The sequence below is a fragment of the Rhipicephalus sanguineus genome, chromosome 1 (genome assembly GCF_013339695.2).
Source record: "Rhipicephalus sanguineus isolate Rsan-2018 chromosome 1, BIME_Rsan_1.4, whole genome shotgun sequence".
Taxonomy (NCBI): domain Eukaryota; kingdom Metazoa; phylum Arthropoda; class Arachnida; order Ixodida; family Ixodidae; genus Rhipicephalus; species Rhipicephalus sanguineus.
In genome coordinates this window covers 55,696,432-55,708,844 of record NC_051176.1, presented here as the reverse complement: position 1 = coordinate 55,708,844, position 12,413 = coordinate 55,696,432, and the positions used below count along the sequence as shown (strand labels likewise).

General features: G+C 49.2%; 9 non-coding genes across 9 annotated transcripts; all 9 read right to left on the bottom strand.

Annotated features, from left to right (window-relative positions):
- Positions 1 to 716: 716 nt before the first annotated feature.
- Trnan-guu (transfer RNA asparagine (anticodon GUU)) lies at positions 717 to 790 on the bottom strand. Its single transcript has one exon. It is a non-coding gene; the product is annotated as a tRNA-Asn (tRNA).
- Positions 791 to 8,173: 7,383 nt separating this feature from the next.
- On the bottom strand, positions 8,174 to 8,247 carry Trnan-guu (transfer RNA asparagine (anticodon GUU)). Its single transcript has one exon. It is a non-coding gene; the product is annotated as a tRNA-Asn (tRNA).
- Positions 8,248 to 8,333: 86 nt separating this feature from the next.
- Positions 8,334 to 8,407, bottom strand: Trnan-guu (transfer RNA asparagine (anticodon GUU)). Its single transcript has one exon. It is a non-coding gene; the product is annotated as a tRNA-Asn (tRNA).
- An 86-nt stretch (positions 8,408 to 8,493) lies between these two features.
- On the bottom strand, positions 8,494 to 8,567 carry Trnan-guu (transfer RNA asparagine (anticodon GUU)). Its single transcript has one exon. It is a non-coding gene; the product is annotated as a tRNA-Asn (tRNA).
- Positions 8,568 to 8,653: 86 nt separating this feature from the next.
- Positions 8,654 to 8,727, bottom strand: Trnan-guu (transfer RNA asparagine (anticodon GUU)). The gene has a single exon. It is a non-coding gene; the product is annotated as a tRNA-Asn (tRNA).
- An 85-nt stretch (positions 8,728 to 8,812) lies between these two features.
- On the bottom strand, positions 8,813 to 8,886 carry Trnan-guu (transfer RNA asparagine (anticodon GUU)). The gene has a single exon. It is a non-coding gene; the product is annotated as a tRNA-Asn (tRNA).
- An 85-nt stretch (positions 8,887 to 8,971) lies between these two features.
- Trnan-guu (transfer RNA asparagine (anticodon GUU)) lies at positions 8,972 to 9,045 on the bottom strand. The gene has a single exon. It is a non-coding gene; the product is annotated as a tRNA-Asn (tRNA).
- An 86-nt stretch (positions 9,046 to 9,131) lies between these two features.
- Trnan-guu (transfer RNA asparagine (anticodon GUU)) lies at positions 9,132 to 9,205 on the bottom strand. The gene has a single exon. It is a non-coding gene; the product is annotated as a tRNA-Asn (tRNA).
- Positions 9,206 to 9,449: 244 nt separating this feature from the next.
- Trnan-guu (transfer RNA asparagine (anticodon GUU)) lies at positions 9,450 to 9,523 on the bottom strand. The gene has a single exon. It is a non-coding gene; the product is annotated as a tRNA-Asn (tRNA).
- Between the last annotated feature and the right edge of the window lie 2,890 nt (positions 9,524 to 12,413).

Below are 12,413 nucleotides of genomic sequence, written 5' to 3'. Positions count from 1 at the left end.
AAGCGACATGATGCCGCCGATGCGTAGCTGATGCAGTAAATCATCCACAGTCACGCCCGGCTTTAACTTCAGGCAAACAGTGTGCGTCGATGATCCCTTGTCTTGGATGCCTTGAATGCGCCAGCGTTCGCGGGTTACTTCTTTCACTTTCCCATACGGGCTTAGTGCCAAGCAAACTTCCGCGTCGTGAATGTTGTGCAGTAGCCAGTAGAGCTTAAGACGAACGTCCTGGCTGCACGGGCCCACGACGAGGCATCTTCGGTCCTTCACCTTCAAGTCACCTTGGCACAGTACCTTTTTCACCGCTTCAGCACTTGAAAAAGTCACCGCCCACACGTGGTTCATCTGGAACGCTCCGAGGGCCACGACCTCGGTCAGCAATCCCTGACGGGCCAACGTGTCACGAAAATCTTCGGCCCGGTACGGCCTGGCTCTTATGTCCCCGTGCAGAAAAACAGTATTTAAAACGTACGGACCTGTGGGCAACTGCGGTAGAACCACCTGGTAATCCTGAGAACTGCTGCTCTCCATCCTGTTTCCGCGGCTCAAAGCCGCTGTCACCGCCCCTACGGAGCACATGAAAACACGTCCTATCGCTAGCGCGGCCGGAAGTGGAATCTTGCGCCACGGAGGCGGCTGTAGCATACGCGGCCGGCACCTTGAGCACACTCTTCAAAAACCTTTTATTATAAAGAAGAAAAAAAGGAAGAAAGAAACGCCCCCGGGAGGGATCGAACCTCCAACCTTCCGGTTAACAGCCGAACGCGCTAGCCAATTGCGCCACGGAGGCGGCTTTTTTTTTATTATTTGTTATTTTTTATTGCCTGGCTTGGACATTGTACAGGGCAATCATTGCACACTCACGTAATACAATAAAAAGAACAAGCATTGCCATCAGTCCCATTTGGACTTATGTTGTCCTCTTAAAAATACTTAGGGTGGCCAGAGGTTCAAACCTTGACAACCATTCTGGCTCGATCTCCTGTATTTTGTTACACTCAATGAATGCAGACATGCTTTGCCTGAAATAAATTACTGCTGGCTTTCCATCCGGGTCGAAGTGGTATCCGGCCATTCGCGCACGCCATACACAGTGGAGACCGGTCAACATCTCTACATCAAATGGGACCCCCTCATCCTTCGTTACTGCGAGATACCTTATCCCGTGTGGATCCAGTGGAAAATCCTTCTTTATTGTCCTCTGCAAAATGTCCCAAAAATGTACCCCTTCCCAACAATGCAAAAAAAACATGTGATACGGGGTTTATTGGCGCAAGTAGCACTTGGGCGGGATGCCTATGGACGCTGAAAGCGGGCGGCGACAACCGACACAAGAATCGCAGCGCTGGCACCAACAGCTCGCGCTTGGCTCTCCCAGTTGATGTGGTGTCCCACTGCGGCATGTTGTTCTTCTTCCTCCTTACAACACCCCGGCGACAAAGGAAAGCCATCCTGGCGAATCAAGGTGACGACAGAACGAAGGGGTCGTGGTATGGTTTGAGGCGACTGACGTGGACTGTCTCCCGACCAAGCCGGCGCCTGTCTGTAGATGGCTTGACTGGCTCAATCACGTATGTTATATGTGATCGACGTTCCACGACGCGATAAGGACCGTGATACTTGGGGGCAAACTTGGACGACAGGCCAGGGGAATGGAAGGGCAGTCGGAGCCAAGCGAGCGAACCTACGGCGAAAGTCTCGACTTGCTGGTCGCGGTCATGGCGTTCTTTTTCGAGGGCCTGTTTGTCCGAGGTGAATGAGCGGGCCAACTGACAACACTCTTCAGCGTGCTGCACAATTTCAGAAACAGGGCTGAATTCGGAGGCGTCCGGACGATACGGCAAAATAGTGTCAAGGGTGGCGCACGGTTCGCGGCCATATAGAAGAAAGAAAGGCGAGAAGCCCGTCGTTGACTGCGTTGCCGTATTATATGCATGTTACAAAGGGGAGGACCACATCCCAGTTTGACTGATCAGAATCAACATACATCGCGAGCATGTTGTCTCCCAGCGTTCTGTTGAAGCGCTCAGTGAGACCGTTGGTCTGCGGGTGGTAGGCTGTAGAGGTGCGGTGAACCGTGCGACATGCGCGAAGGAGTTCTTGAAGAACCTCGGATAAAAACACGCGCCCTCTGTTGCTGAGTAGTTCGCGTGGGGCACCATGACGCAGGACGAAGCGACGTAAGACGAAGTTGGCTACGTCACGAGCACCGGCTGAAGGTAGCGGAGCTGTTTCAGCGTATCTCGTTAGATGGTCTACGGCGACAATTATCCATCGATTGCCAGCTGCGGTGTAAGGAAGCGGTCCATATAGATCAATGCCAACACGGTCGAAAGGGCGTGCCGGACACGGTAGAGGCTGCAGTAATCCGGGTGAATGGGTAAATGACTTTCGTTGTTGGCACAATGGACATGATCGAATATATTTTTGGACGAAGGTGTACATGCCACGCCAGTAGTAACGCTGGCGGAGCCGTTGGCATGTTTTCAACACGCCAGCGTGAGCATGTTGCGGGTCAGCGTGAAAATATGCACATACGTCAGATCGCATGTGGCTTGGTATAACCAAGAGCTATTTGCGACCATCTGCTTGGTGATTTCTTCGGTATAATAACGCGTCTCGTATCTCAAAATGTGTGGCTTGGCGACGAAGAGCACGTGGGTACGCAGACGTTGAAGAGTCGGAAAGGACGTTGAGGAAAGAGGCAATCCATGGGTCTTTTCGCTGCTCAGATGACATGTTCGTGACGGAAACGGCAGTGACGGGAAAGGCAGCTTCTGAATGCGGGTCTTCACTAGATTGCACTGGCGGTCGAGAGAGCGCGTCCGCGTCAGAATGTTTTCGCCCAGATCGGTAGACGACGCGGATGTCAAATTCTTGTAGGCGAAGAGCCCAACGTCCAAGGCGACCGGAAGGATCCTTCAAAGAAGCTAACCAACAGAGTGCATGATGGTCGGTTACGACGTCGAAAGTCTGTCCGTACAAGTAAGGACGAAACTTGCTTAATGCCCACACAATTGCGAGGCACTCTTTCTCGGTGACTGAGTAGTTGGTTTCTGCTTTTGTGAGCACGCGGCTAGCATATGCGACGACGTACTCTGGAATGCCGGGCTTACGTTGCGCGAGCACTGCGCCAAGACCGACGCCGCTAGCGTCTGTGTGCACTTCGGACGGAGCAGTGGGGTCGTAATGGCGCAGAATGGGTGGTGACGTAAGCAGGCGGCGCAATGTGTCGAAGGCTTCGTCGCATGCTTGGATCCAACTGGAAAGATTAGCAGGGCCAGCAAGTAGTTTCGTAAGTGGTGCTATAATCGACGCAAAGTTACGGACGAAACGACGAAAATACGAGCACAAGCCGACGAAGCTCCGCAGTTCTTTGAGTGTAGTCGGCTTAGGAAACTCGGCGACCGCACGAAGTTTGTCCGGGTCTGGAAGAATTCCATCCTTTGAGACAACATGACCAAGTATAGTGAGTTGGCGAGCCCCGAAGCGGCACTTCTTCAGATTAAGCTGAAGGTTTGCCTTAGTAAGGCACTGAAGAATCGTGCGCCAACGGTCGACGTGTGTAGGAAAATCTGGGGAGAACACGACAACATCATCACGGTAACAAACATATCTGCCACTTTAGGCCAAGTAGAATGCTGTCCATCATGCGCTCAAACGTTGCAGGCGCATTACACAGACCGAATGGCATTACTCTGAATTCGTACAGGCCTATTGTTTCTGGTTTCTTACATATCAAGCAGTGTGACCCCCATGGTGTAAAAAAGCCCCGTTCCTCTGTGAAAGTCCTTACTGATAGTGTTCCTGTGTGTAACTCGAAGAAAAATGTTTTCACCCCTGTAGGTACCTGCATGTTTCTCACCCGCTTCAGTACATTTTGTCCCGGTCTTCCACTGTATATGGCCCTGTACAATGGTACTGGCAAAACCATAGCACATACATCTTTGTACAATTATTTCCTTCTAACACTTGCCAGATAATCCAACGAAAAACGAACAGATAAAAAACGTACACTGTCTACCACTTCCCTGAGATAGCCACGCAACGTCACGGGCCTGCTATCCGTAGTGACAACAAGTTCTGGTAACCTGAGCTGGCATACCGTACGCAAAAACGGATCCCTGACGTCACGGAAAAACAAAAATCTATTTACTAATTATCTCACAAATAGGTGCGCCAAACCGAGACCCCCGTCCTTCACGCGCCTGAACAAATTGGTCCGTCTGCACATTTCCCATTCCGAGCCCCATATAAAAACTGCGAATACTCTGTGCAGCCTTTGCACGTTGATCCTTGAACAACGTAGCACCTGCATTACGTACCACAGTTTAGTGATAAACATGTTGCATACAGTATCCCTAGCAAAAACAGACAGGTTCATGCCTTTCCACCTGTCTGCTTTTTCCTTCGTCTCTTTTGTTTGACGCGACCAATACTCCTCGCTGCCGTTATAACATTCAAGGGGAACACAGAGGTACCTTGTCGGTGTTTCCGTCCAGTGCACATTCGCAAAATGGTCCGGCTTTGAAGGCCACCTTCCGTGCCGAAGCCCAAGAGATTTCCCCCCGTTTACGCGGCTCCCTGTGACGCTACAAAAATGTTTCACAACACTTATCGTTTCCTCTACGGTTTCTTCGTTCGTACAACACACCGCAATGTCATCTGCATATGCCAGCAGCTTACCTTCCACTGCCGCCAAGCTGAAGCCACGTATTTTTTTCATTTTCAGTTATCGCTAAGCACATCGCTTCGATGTAAATACAAAACAAAAGTGGACTGAGGGGGCAGCCTTGACGCACAGAACGCATTACGTGAATGGGGGCCCCCAAAGACTTGTTAACAGTTAAACGTGTTGTGCAGTTCTGGTACGCCAAGGCCACTCCCTCCTTGATGATGGAACCAACATTAATATGATCTAAGATGACAAACAAAATATCATGCGCAACACAAAAGCTTTCTCCAGGTCTATCTGGAGCACAGCAACGCCAAGTAACTCCTCGTGACAACACTCTAGCACACACCGCATCTTGTGAATGTTTGAGCTAATAGTTCTGCCTTTGATTGCACAAGTTTGGTGCTCTCCAACAATTTCTTTAATGACCCCTTGAAGTCGCGCTGCGAGAACCTTCATAAAAATCTTGTAGTCAACATTGGTCAGCGATATGGGCCTATACGATGTCACCAGCTTAAGTTTTTCCCCTTCGTCCGTTTTAGGTACTAATATCGTATGCGCTTTGCTAAAGGAGGGTGGCAGAGTTTTCTGTTCGTACGCCTCATTGAACAGCTCAGCTAACCCCGGGGACAGTTCTGTTCTAAACGTCTTATACCACGCAGCGGTTAGGCCATCGGGTCCCGGTGACTTTCCGGGGTTCAGATGACCAATCGCGCGCTCCACTTCGCCTTCCGTTATTTTGTCTTCCAAGAGCTTTTTTGCGTCGTCACTAAGCCGCGGCATGCGCTTAAGATACTCTTCTTTAAAACCATGTACATTCGCTTTTCGAACTGCAAAAAGTGACTGATAATACGCAAAAATGTCCGTTCGATGGTTTCATTGTCGCTCGCGAGAGTCCCGTTGCAACAGACCTTATCGATGTGGTTTCGGCGTCCTTGCGCTTTTTCGAGACCAAGCGCCCTTTTAGTGGGCGTCTCCCCCGCGACAAGATCATTTGCTCGAGCGCGAACCCAGGCGCCTTGATAACGCTCTCTGTCATACTGTTCTAATTTTTCCTTGACACTGCGCAACTCGTCTTTACAAGTCCCAGGCTCCCGACTTTCTAGGGCTATCAGCTGCTGCAGTGTTTTCTTCAGACTTCTTTCTTTTATTTGCGCTTCGAATTTTAGCGCGCTCGATCTGCCTAGCGCTTTCATTTTCACCTTCTGCTTTAAACACTCCCATTTCTCTGCTACAGTTTCCGTTTTTTCCATGAGCACTTCAATAATGGTCTCGTGCACTGATTCTAAAAATGGTTCGTCTTTTAATAACAATGCGTTCAGTTTCCATAAATCCCAGTTGAAAGCCTTACGCTGTTTCTTCATGCCTATGCGACACACAACCAAACAGTGATCTGAAAACGACACTGGCTCAACCGAAAAATCGTGACACATAGGCAAAATATCTAGGGATAGGTATATGAGATCTAAACGCGCATGGCTATTGCCTTGAAATCGCGTGTACATCACTTCGCGATTTGCTACGACACATTCATACACGTCATCCAAGTCATTTTCGTTTATTAATCTGCCTAGCACGTCACTGCTTTTCTCACGAACGCCAGTGCTATTGACTCTATCGCGAGCACTTAAAACACAGTTGAAATCCCCTAACAAAACCACCCTCTTATCACACTTTGTCCACTGAAACAGGTTAGAAAAAAACTGAGCACGCTCTTCTACACTATTCGGTGCGTATACGCATATTACTCTGAATTCAGTGGCACCATATACAAAGTCACAATAAACAATTCTGCCTGACTGGCATGAAAAAACACTTTGCACAAGAAGGCTTTGCAATTTTTTCACAAAAAGAACACAACCCGCGGACGTTCCCATCGCGTGGCTTACGACCGCGTAATATCGCTCAGTGAAACGGCGCACCATGCTCCCGGTCTCCTCCTCTCCGTCTACCTTGGTTTCCTGGACGGCTAGGACGTCAATGTCTTGGTCTGTGAGCAACCGCAAGAGCTGACTTTGCCTACGCCTAGCCGCCAACCCTCTGACGTTAAGCGTATAGCTATGCTGAATGGCGGAGTCAGTGCCATGGTGACTTATTCGCTAAAGGAGTAGGCCCGGAGCATGGTGCTTACCTTTCACGACCAGCCCTCGGCTAGCCGCCTCCAGGACCATCCTGCTTCCCGCCGCTATTTTATTTCACCTTGTCCGCCAGTCTCCTGTCGGTAGGGACTTTCGGCTTAGGTTTGATACTAAGCCGCCTCCCTTGCGGCGCCTTCGCAGGCGGCTCCTGGCTGTTGGTCGACGACGCCCCGTCCTGCTCTCCCGAGTCGTCGAGTGGACGCTTTAGCGTGGCGCTGGTCACGCACATCTCGTCCTCGCTGTCCGCCGCCGTCTCTCCCTGACCCTCCGTCGTGTCGGCTGCCCCCACTGGAACCACGTCCCTCTCGACCCGCTTGGGCCCGACCGCTGACGGGGCGCTGGCCGGTGTAGTCAGATGCTGGAGAGCCTCCGGGTCCTTGGGTGTGTCCCCCGGCGCCACCCCTCCAGTAGTCACAGGGACCACTGGGCTTCCGACCCCTTTGGCGGCGTCCTCTGCCTCGGCCGCGTCCATTACGTGCTCCGCCATCGCCTCGTTCATCGCTGGCCCCGTTGCACTGGCGTAGGTTCTAAAGCAGTCGGCTTCGACGTGTCCGAAGCGTTTGCAGCGTGAGCAACGGGGGACCTTGCACTCTCGGCGGGCGTGTCCTGTGCCTTGGCAGCGCAAGCATTGCATCGGCCGACCTGGCACAACCAGCAAGGCCAGTTCTCCATCGATCCTGATCTGGTGCGGGAGGTCTTCGACTTTGACGCCGCTTTTCAGCTTCAGGAGGGCTGTTCTTGTGGTCGAACACCCTTCGGACATGCCCGGGACACGCCACCGCTCACGGCTCACCTCCACCACCTTGCCGAAAGCGCCGTCCGTACTTCTTCGTCGCTCACCTCGTGAAGCAGCCAGTGTATTCGCAGCCGCACCTGCTGGTCCTGTGGGTCGACGACGACGCAGCGACGCCCCTTCACCTGCAGCTCCTTCAAGGCGAGCAGGCGTTTCGTGGGAGCGGCATCATTGAATGTCACCGCCCACACGTGGTTAACCTGGTACGCACCGAGGCTTACCACATCCGGCAGCAGGCCCGTTGGCGTCAATGCGTCCCTGAAATCTTCGACCTTGTACGGCCTCGCTCGTACATCACCGTGTAAAAACACGGTGTTGATAACAAGTCGTCCTTTTGGCAGTTGCGGCAAAATAAAGTGGTATTCGTTATCTCCGTTCCTGTTTCCGCGGCTAAGACTGGCCGCTGTCGCCACTCCGCCGGAGCCCATGACCCTGCGATCCATTCAGCACGGCTGCTGGAACCAGAATGCGCCACGGAGGCGGCGGTCGCATACGCTGTCGGCAACTTGAGCACACTCTTCAAAAGCTATTATTAAAAAGAAGGGGGAAGAAAGAGAAACAGAACAACGCCCCCGGGAGGTATCGAACCTCCAACCTTTCGGTTAACAGCCGAACGCGCTAGCCAATTGCGCCACGGAGGCGGCGGTCGCATACTGTGTCGACAACTTGAGCACACTCTTCAAAAGCTATTATTAAAAAGAAGGGGGGAAAAAGAGAAACAGAACAACGCCCCCGGGAGGGATCGAACCTCCAACCTTTCGGTTAACAGCCGAACGCGCTAGCCAATTGCGCCACGGAGGCGGCGGTCGCATACTGTGTCGACAACTTGAGCACACTCTTCAAAAGCTATTATTAAAAAGAAGGGGGAAAAAAGAGAAACAGAACAACGCCCCCGGGAGGGATCGAACCTCCAACCTTTCGGTTAACAGCCGAACGCGCTAGCCAATTGCGCCACGGAGGCGGCGGTCGCATACTGTGTCGACAACTTGAGCACACTCTTCAAAAGCTATTATTAAAAAGAAGGGGGGAAAAAGAGAAACAGAACAACGCCCCCGGGAGGGATCGAACCTCCAACCTTTCGGTTAACAGCCGAACGCGCTAGCCAATTGCGCCACGGAGGCGGCGGTCGCATACTGTGTCGACAACTTGAGCACACTCTTCAAAAGCTATTATTAAAAAGAAGGGGAAAAAAGAGAAACAGAACAACGCCCCCGGGAGGGATCGAACCTCCAACCTTTCGGTTAACAGCCGAACGCGCTAGCCAATTGCGCCACGGAGGCGGCGGTCGCATACGCTGTCGGCAGCTTGAGCACACTCATCAAAAGCTATTATTAAAAAGAAGGGGAAAAAAGAGAAACAGAACAACGCCCCCGGGAGGGATCGAACCTCCAACCTTTCGGTTAACAGCCGAACGCGCTAGCCAATTGCGCCACGGAGGCGGCGGTCGTATACTGTGTCGACAACTTGAGCACACTCTTCAAAGCCTATTATTAAAAAGAAGGGGGAAAAAAGAGAAACAGAACAACGCCCCCGGGAGGGATCGAACCTCCAACCTTTCGGTTAACAGCCGAACACGCTAGCCAATTGCGCCACGGAGGCGGCGGTCGCATACTGTGTCGACAACTTGAGCACACTCTTCAAAAGCTATTATTAAAAAGAAGGGGAAAAAAGAGAAACAGAACAACGTCGCCGGGAGGGATCGAATCTCCAACCTTTCGGTTAACAGCCGAACGCGCTAGCCAATTGCGCCACGGAGGCGGCGGTCGCATACTGTGTCGACAACTTGAGCACACTCATCAAAAGCTATTATTAAAAAGAAGGGGAAAAAAGAGAAACAGAACAACGCCCCCGGGAGGGATCGAACCTCCAACCTTTCGGATAACAGCCGAACGCGCTAGCCAATTGCGCCACGGAGGCTTTTTTTTTTTATTATTTCCTGCTTTGGTCAAGACACACTTTACATAGGAATTCTTATCTTTGAATTCAACACTTCACAACATGTTCAAATATACATTTTAAAAACGGGACTGACATCTTGTCCCGTGTAACTAATTTAATAATATTTCACTGTGAGCAGCTTTTCTATCATGGGTAGCCAGTCAGGTGGCTCAGGAAGTTCGTATAACACATCTCTAATGTACAACAAGTATTCATGAAGGTATACCTTGGCGGCTTTTGGTGCTTCATTTTCATGCCTGATATCCATTCTGGTTTTCCAGACACTGTGCATGGTTACTAGCATTATCATATCACATGGCACATCCCCTGTTTGTTCCCAAGGCAAAAAGCGTATTCCGAATGGCGTAAGTGGGAAATCTTTTTTTAAAGTTCTCTGGAGGATGTCCCACATGAACACAGAATCAAAGCAATCTAAGAAATGTGTTCGATTGTTTCCGGCTTATTGCATATCAAGCAATTTACACCCCATGGTAGATAGAATCCCTTATCTTTAGCCATGGTTTAACGGGGAGCGTGCCAGTGTGTAGCAAAAAGAAAAAGGTTTTAGTTGACGCTCTTACAGGCATTCTGTTAATACGTTTAAACACATCTTTCTCAGATCCTAATACATACCTATTACGGTATACAGGCACTGGGCACATGATATTCACTAAATCCTTATACAGTTGTTTTTTGGTTACCGATGACAAATACTCTAACGAAAAGTGCACTTGTAGGAACTGAAAGGCATATACAACTTCTTTTAAAAAACCTCTCACCGCTACCTGCGTTGGAGAATACGATGATACAATGTACTGTGGTAGCTTATCACGTAGTCTCACTTGCATCACCGCACGCAAGAATCCATCATTTTGATCCCTTAAGTAAAAAAATCTTAGAATAACCTGCTTGAGGAATAAATGCGACAATCCCACTCCCCCTTTCTTAAGCTTGTGAAAAAGATTAATTCGGCCAGTTCGTTCCCAACTAGACTTCCAAATAAACACTGCAAATATTCTGTGCAACCTTTGTACACATATTCGAGACATACATAATACCTGTAGCATGTAAAAAACTTTTGCTACAAGAAACACGTTGCACACTGTTGCGCGCTTAAAGATCGAAAGGTCACATCCTCCCCACTTGGTTGCCTTTGCCCGAATGTTTTCAGTTTCATCAGCCCATTGTTCAGTGGTTTCTTGATAATATTTTAAAGGCACTCCGAGATACTTGGACGGCGTGGTGGTGAATGTGATCCCTTCAAAGTACTCTGGTTTGGAATTCCACTCACCATGCCAAAAACCCAAACACTTTTGCCAGCTGATGGCGCTTCCAGTATAGGCACAAAATGTTCTGGCTTCTCTTATCGCCTCCTGTATGCTGTTCTTATTTTCACAAAATATCGCGATATCATCTGCGTACGCTAAAACTTTTACTTCATGTGTCAAGAACTGGTATCCTGTTATTTTTGTGTTGCTCATCAATTTTAAACAAAAGGGTTCTAAGTACATGGCAAATAACAGAGCGGAACAAGGGCATCCTTGCCGCACACTAGATGTCACAGCTATGCTAGCGCTAAGTTTTTTGTTAATCACGAGTTTAGCATAGCAGTTCTGATATGCCATTCTCACACCCTCTCGTATTACTCCACCAACATTAGTGTGATCCAATAGCGCAAATAATATTTCATGACTCACTTTGTCGAAGGCTTTCTGCAAGTCTAATTGTATCATCGCTATGTGGCCATTAGTTGCATCACAACATTCTAAAATGGTTCTCGCCGTGTGAATATTGTTAAAAATGGTTCGTCCTTTTATACCGCACGTCTGGTGCGCACCAACAATACTCGTAATTACTGATTGTAGTCTCTTTGCCAGAACTTTCATGTAAACTTTATAGTCAACATTCGTAAGACTTATGGGCCTATAGTTTTCCACACACTGCAACTTTTCTGCGTCTTCAGTTTTTGGTATGAGTATGACGTGACTCGCCCTAAAGGACAGAGGCAGTTGCTTAACTTCATATGCTTCAGTAATAACGTGATAAAGCATTACCGTAGTTTCACTTTTGAAAGTTTTGTAAAATCCTGCCCCTATGCCATCAGGTCCTGGCGACTTGCCTTTACTAAGGTCTTCGATTGCTTGCCCAACTTCTTCTATCTTTATGGGCGTTTCCAGCGCATCTCTGACGTCATCTTCCAATTTCGGCATAAGTGACAAAAATTCTTCTATGAATTTTTCTTTCACTTCCGTTTTACCGCCCAACAGTCTTCGGTACGTTTCAAGGAAAGCTTTTTCGATAACTTGCTGCTCCGAAGAAAGCTCACCTTCGTAGCGTATTTCTTTAATCTCTTTTTTTGTTGCATATCGTTTTTCTTCCGCAAGCACTCGTTTTGTGGGCACTTCGCCCATTGTGAAACGTTCAGCACGTGCCCTTATTACTGCCCCTTTATATCGTTCTTCCGTAATGCATTCCATCTGTCTTTTAACTTCCTTTATTAAAGACGATAGTCTTTCTTGGGGAACTTAAACGCAGAAATTTTGGTCTGTCTTTCTGTCTTTCTGTTTGTCGGCACGTCACCCGATTCAGCCAACCGGCCAAAGTTGAACCACTTGCTTACCGCCCACCCATCTTGAACAGGTACGACTGTTCATACTTGTGAACGTTGTCGATCAAAAGTAAATATTACGCATATATGAGGCGTAACATCATTAGGTAAGGATTAGGTGGTGTGTTCCTTTAATAGAAAATACATAGATACGCAATTTTAAAGACCTTGATGGTATGCATTTAACGTTGAGACAGTAACGCGTTTATTAAAAGATTGCCACAGCTGAAGCGATCAGCGGTGCAAGCCGAGCAAGCGCGA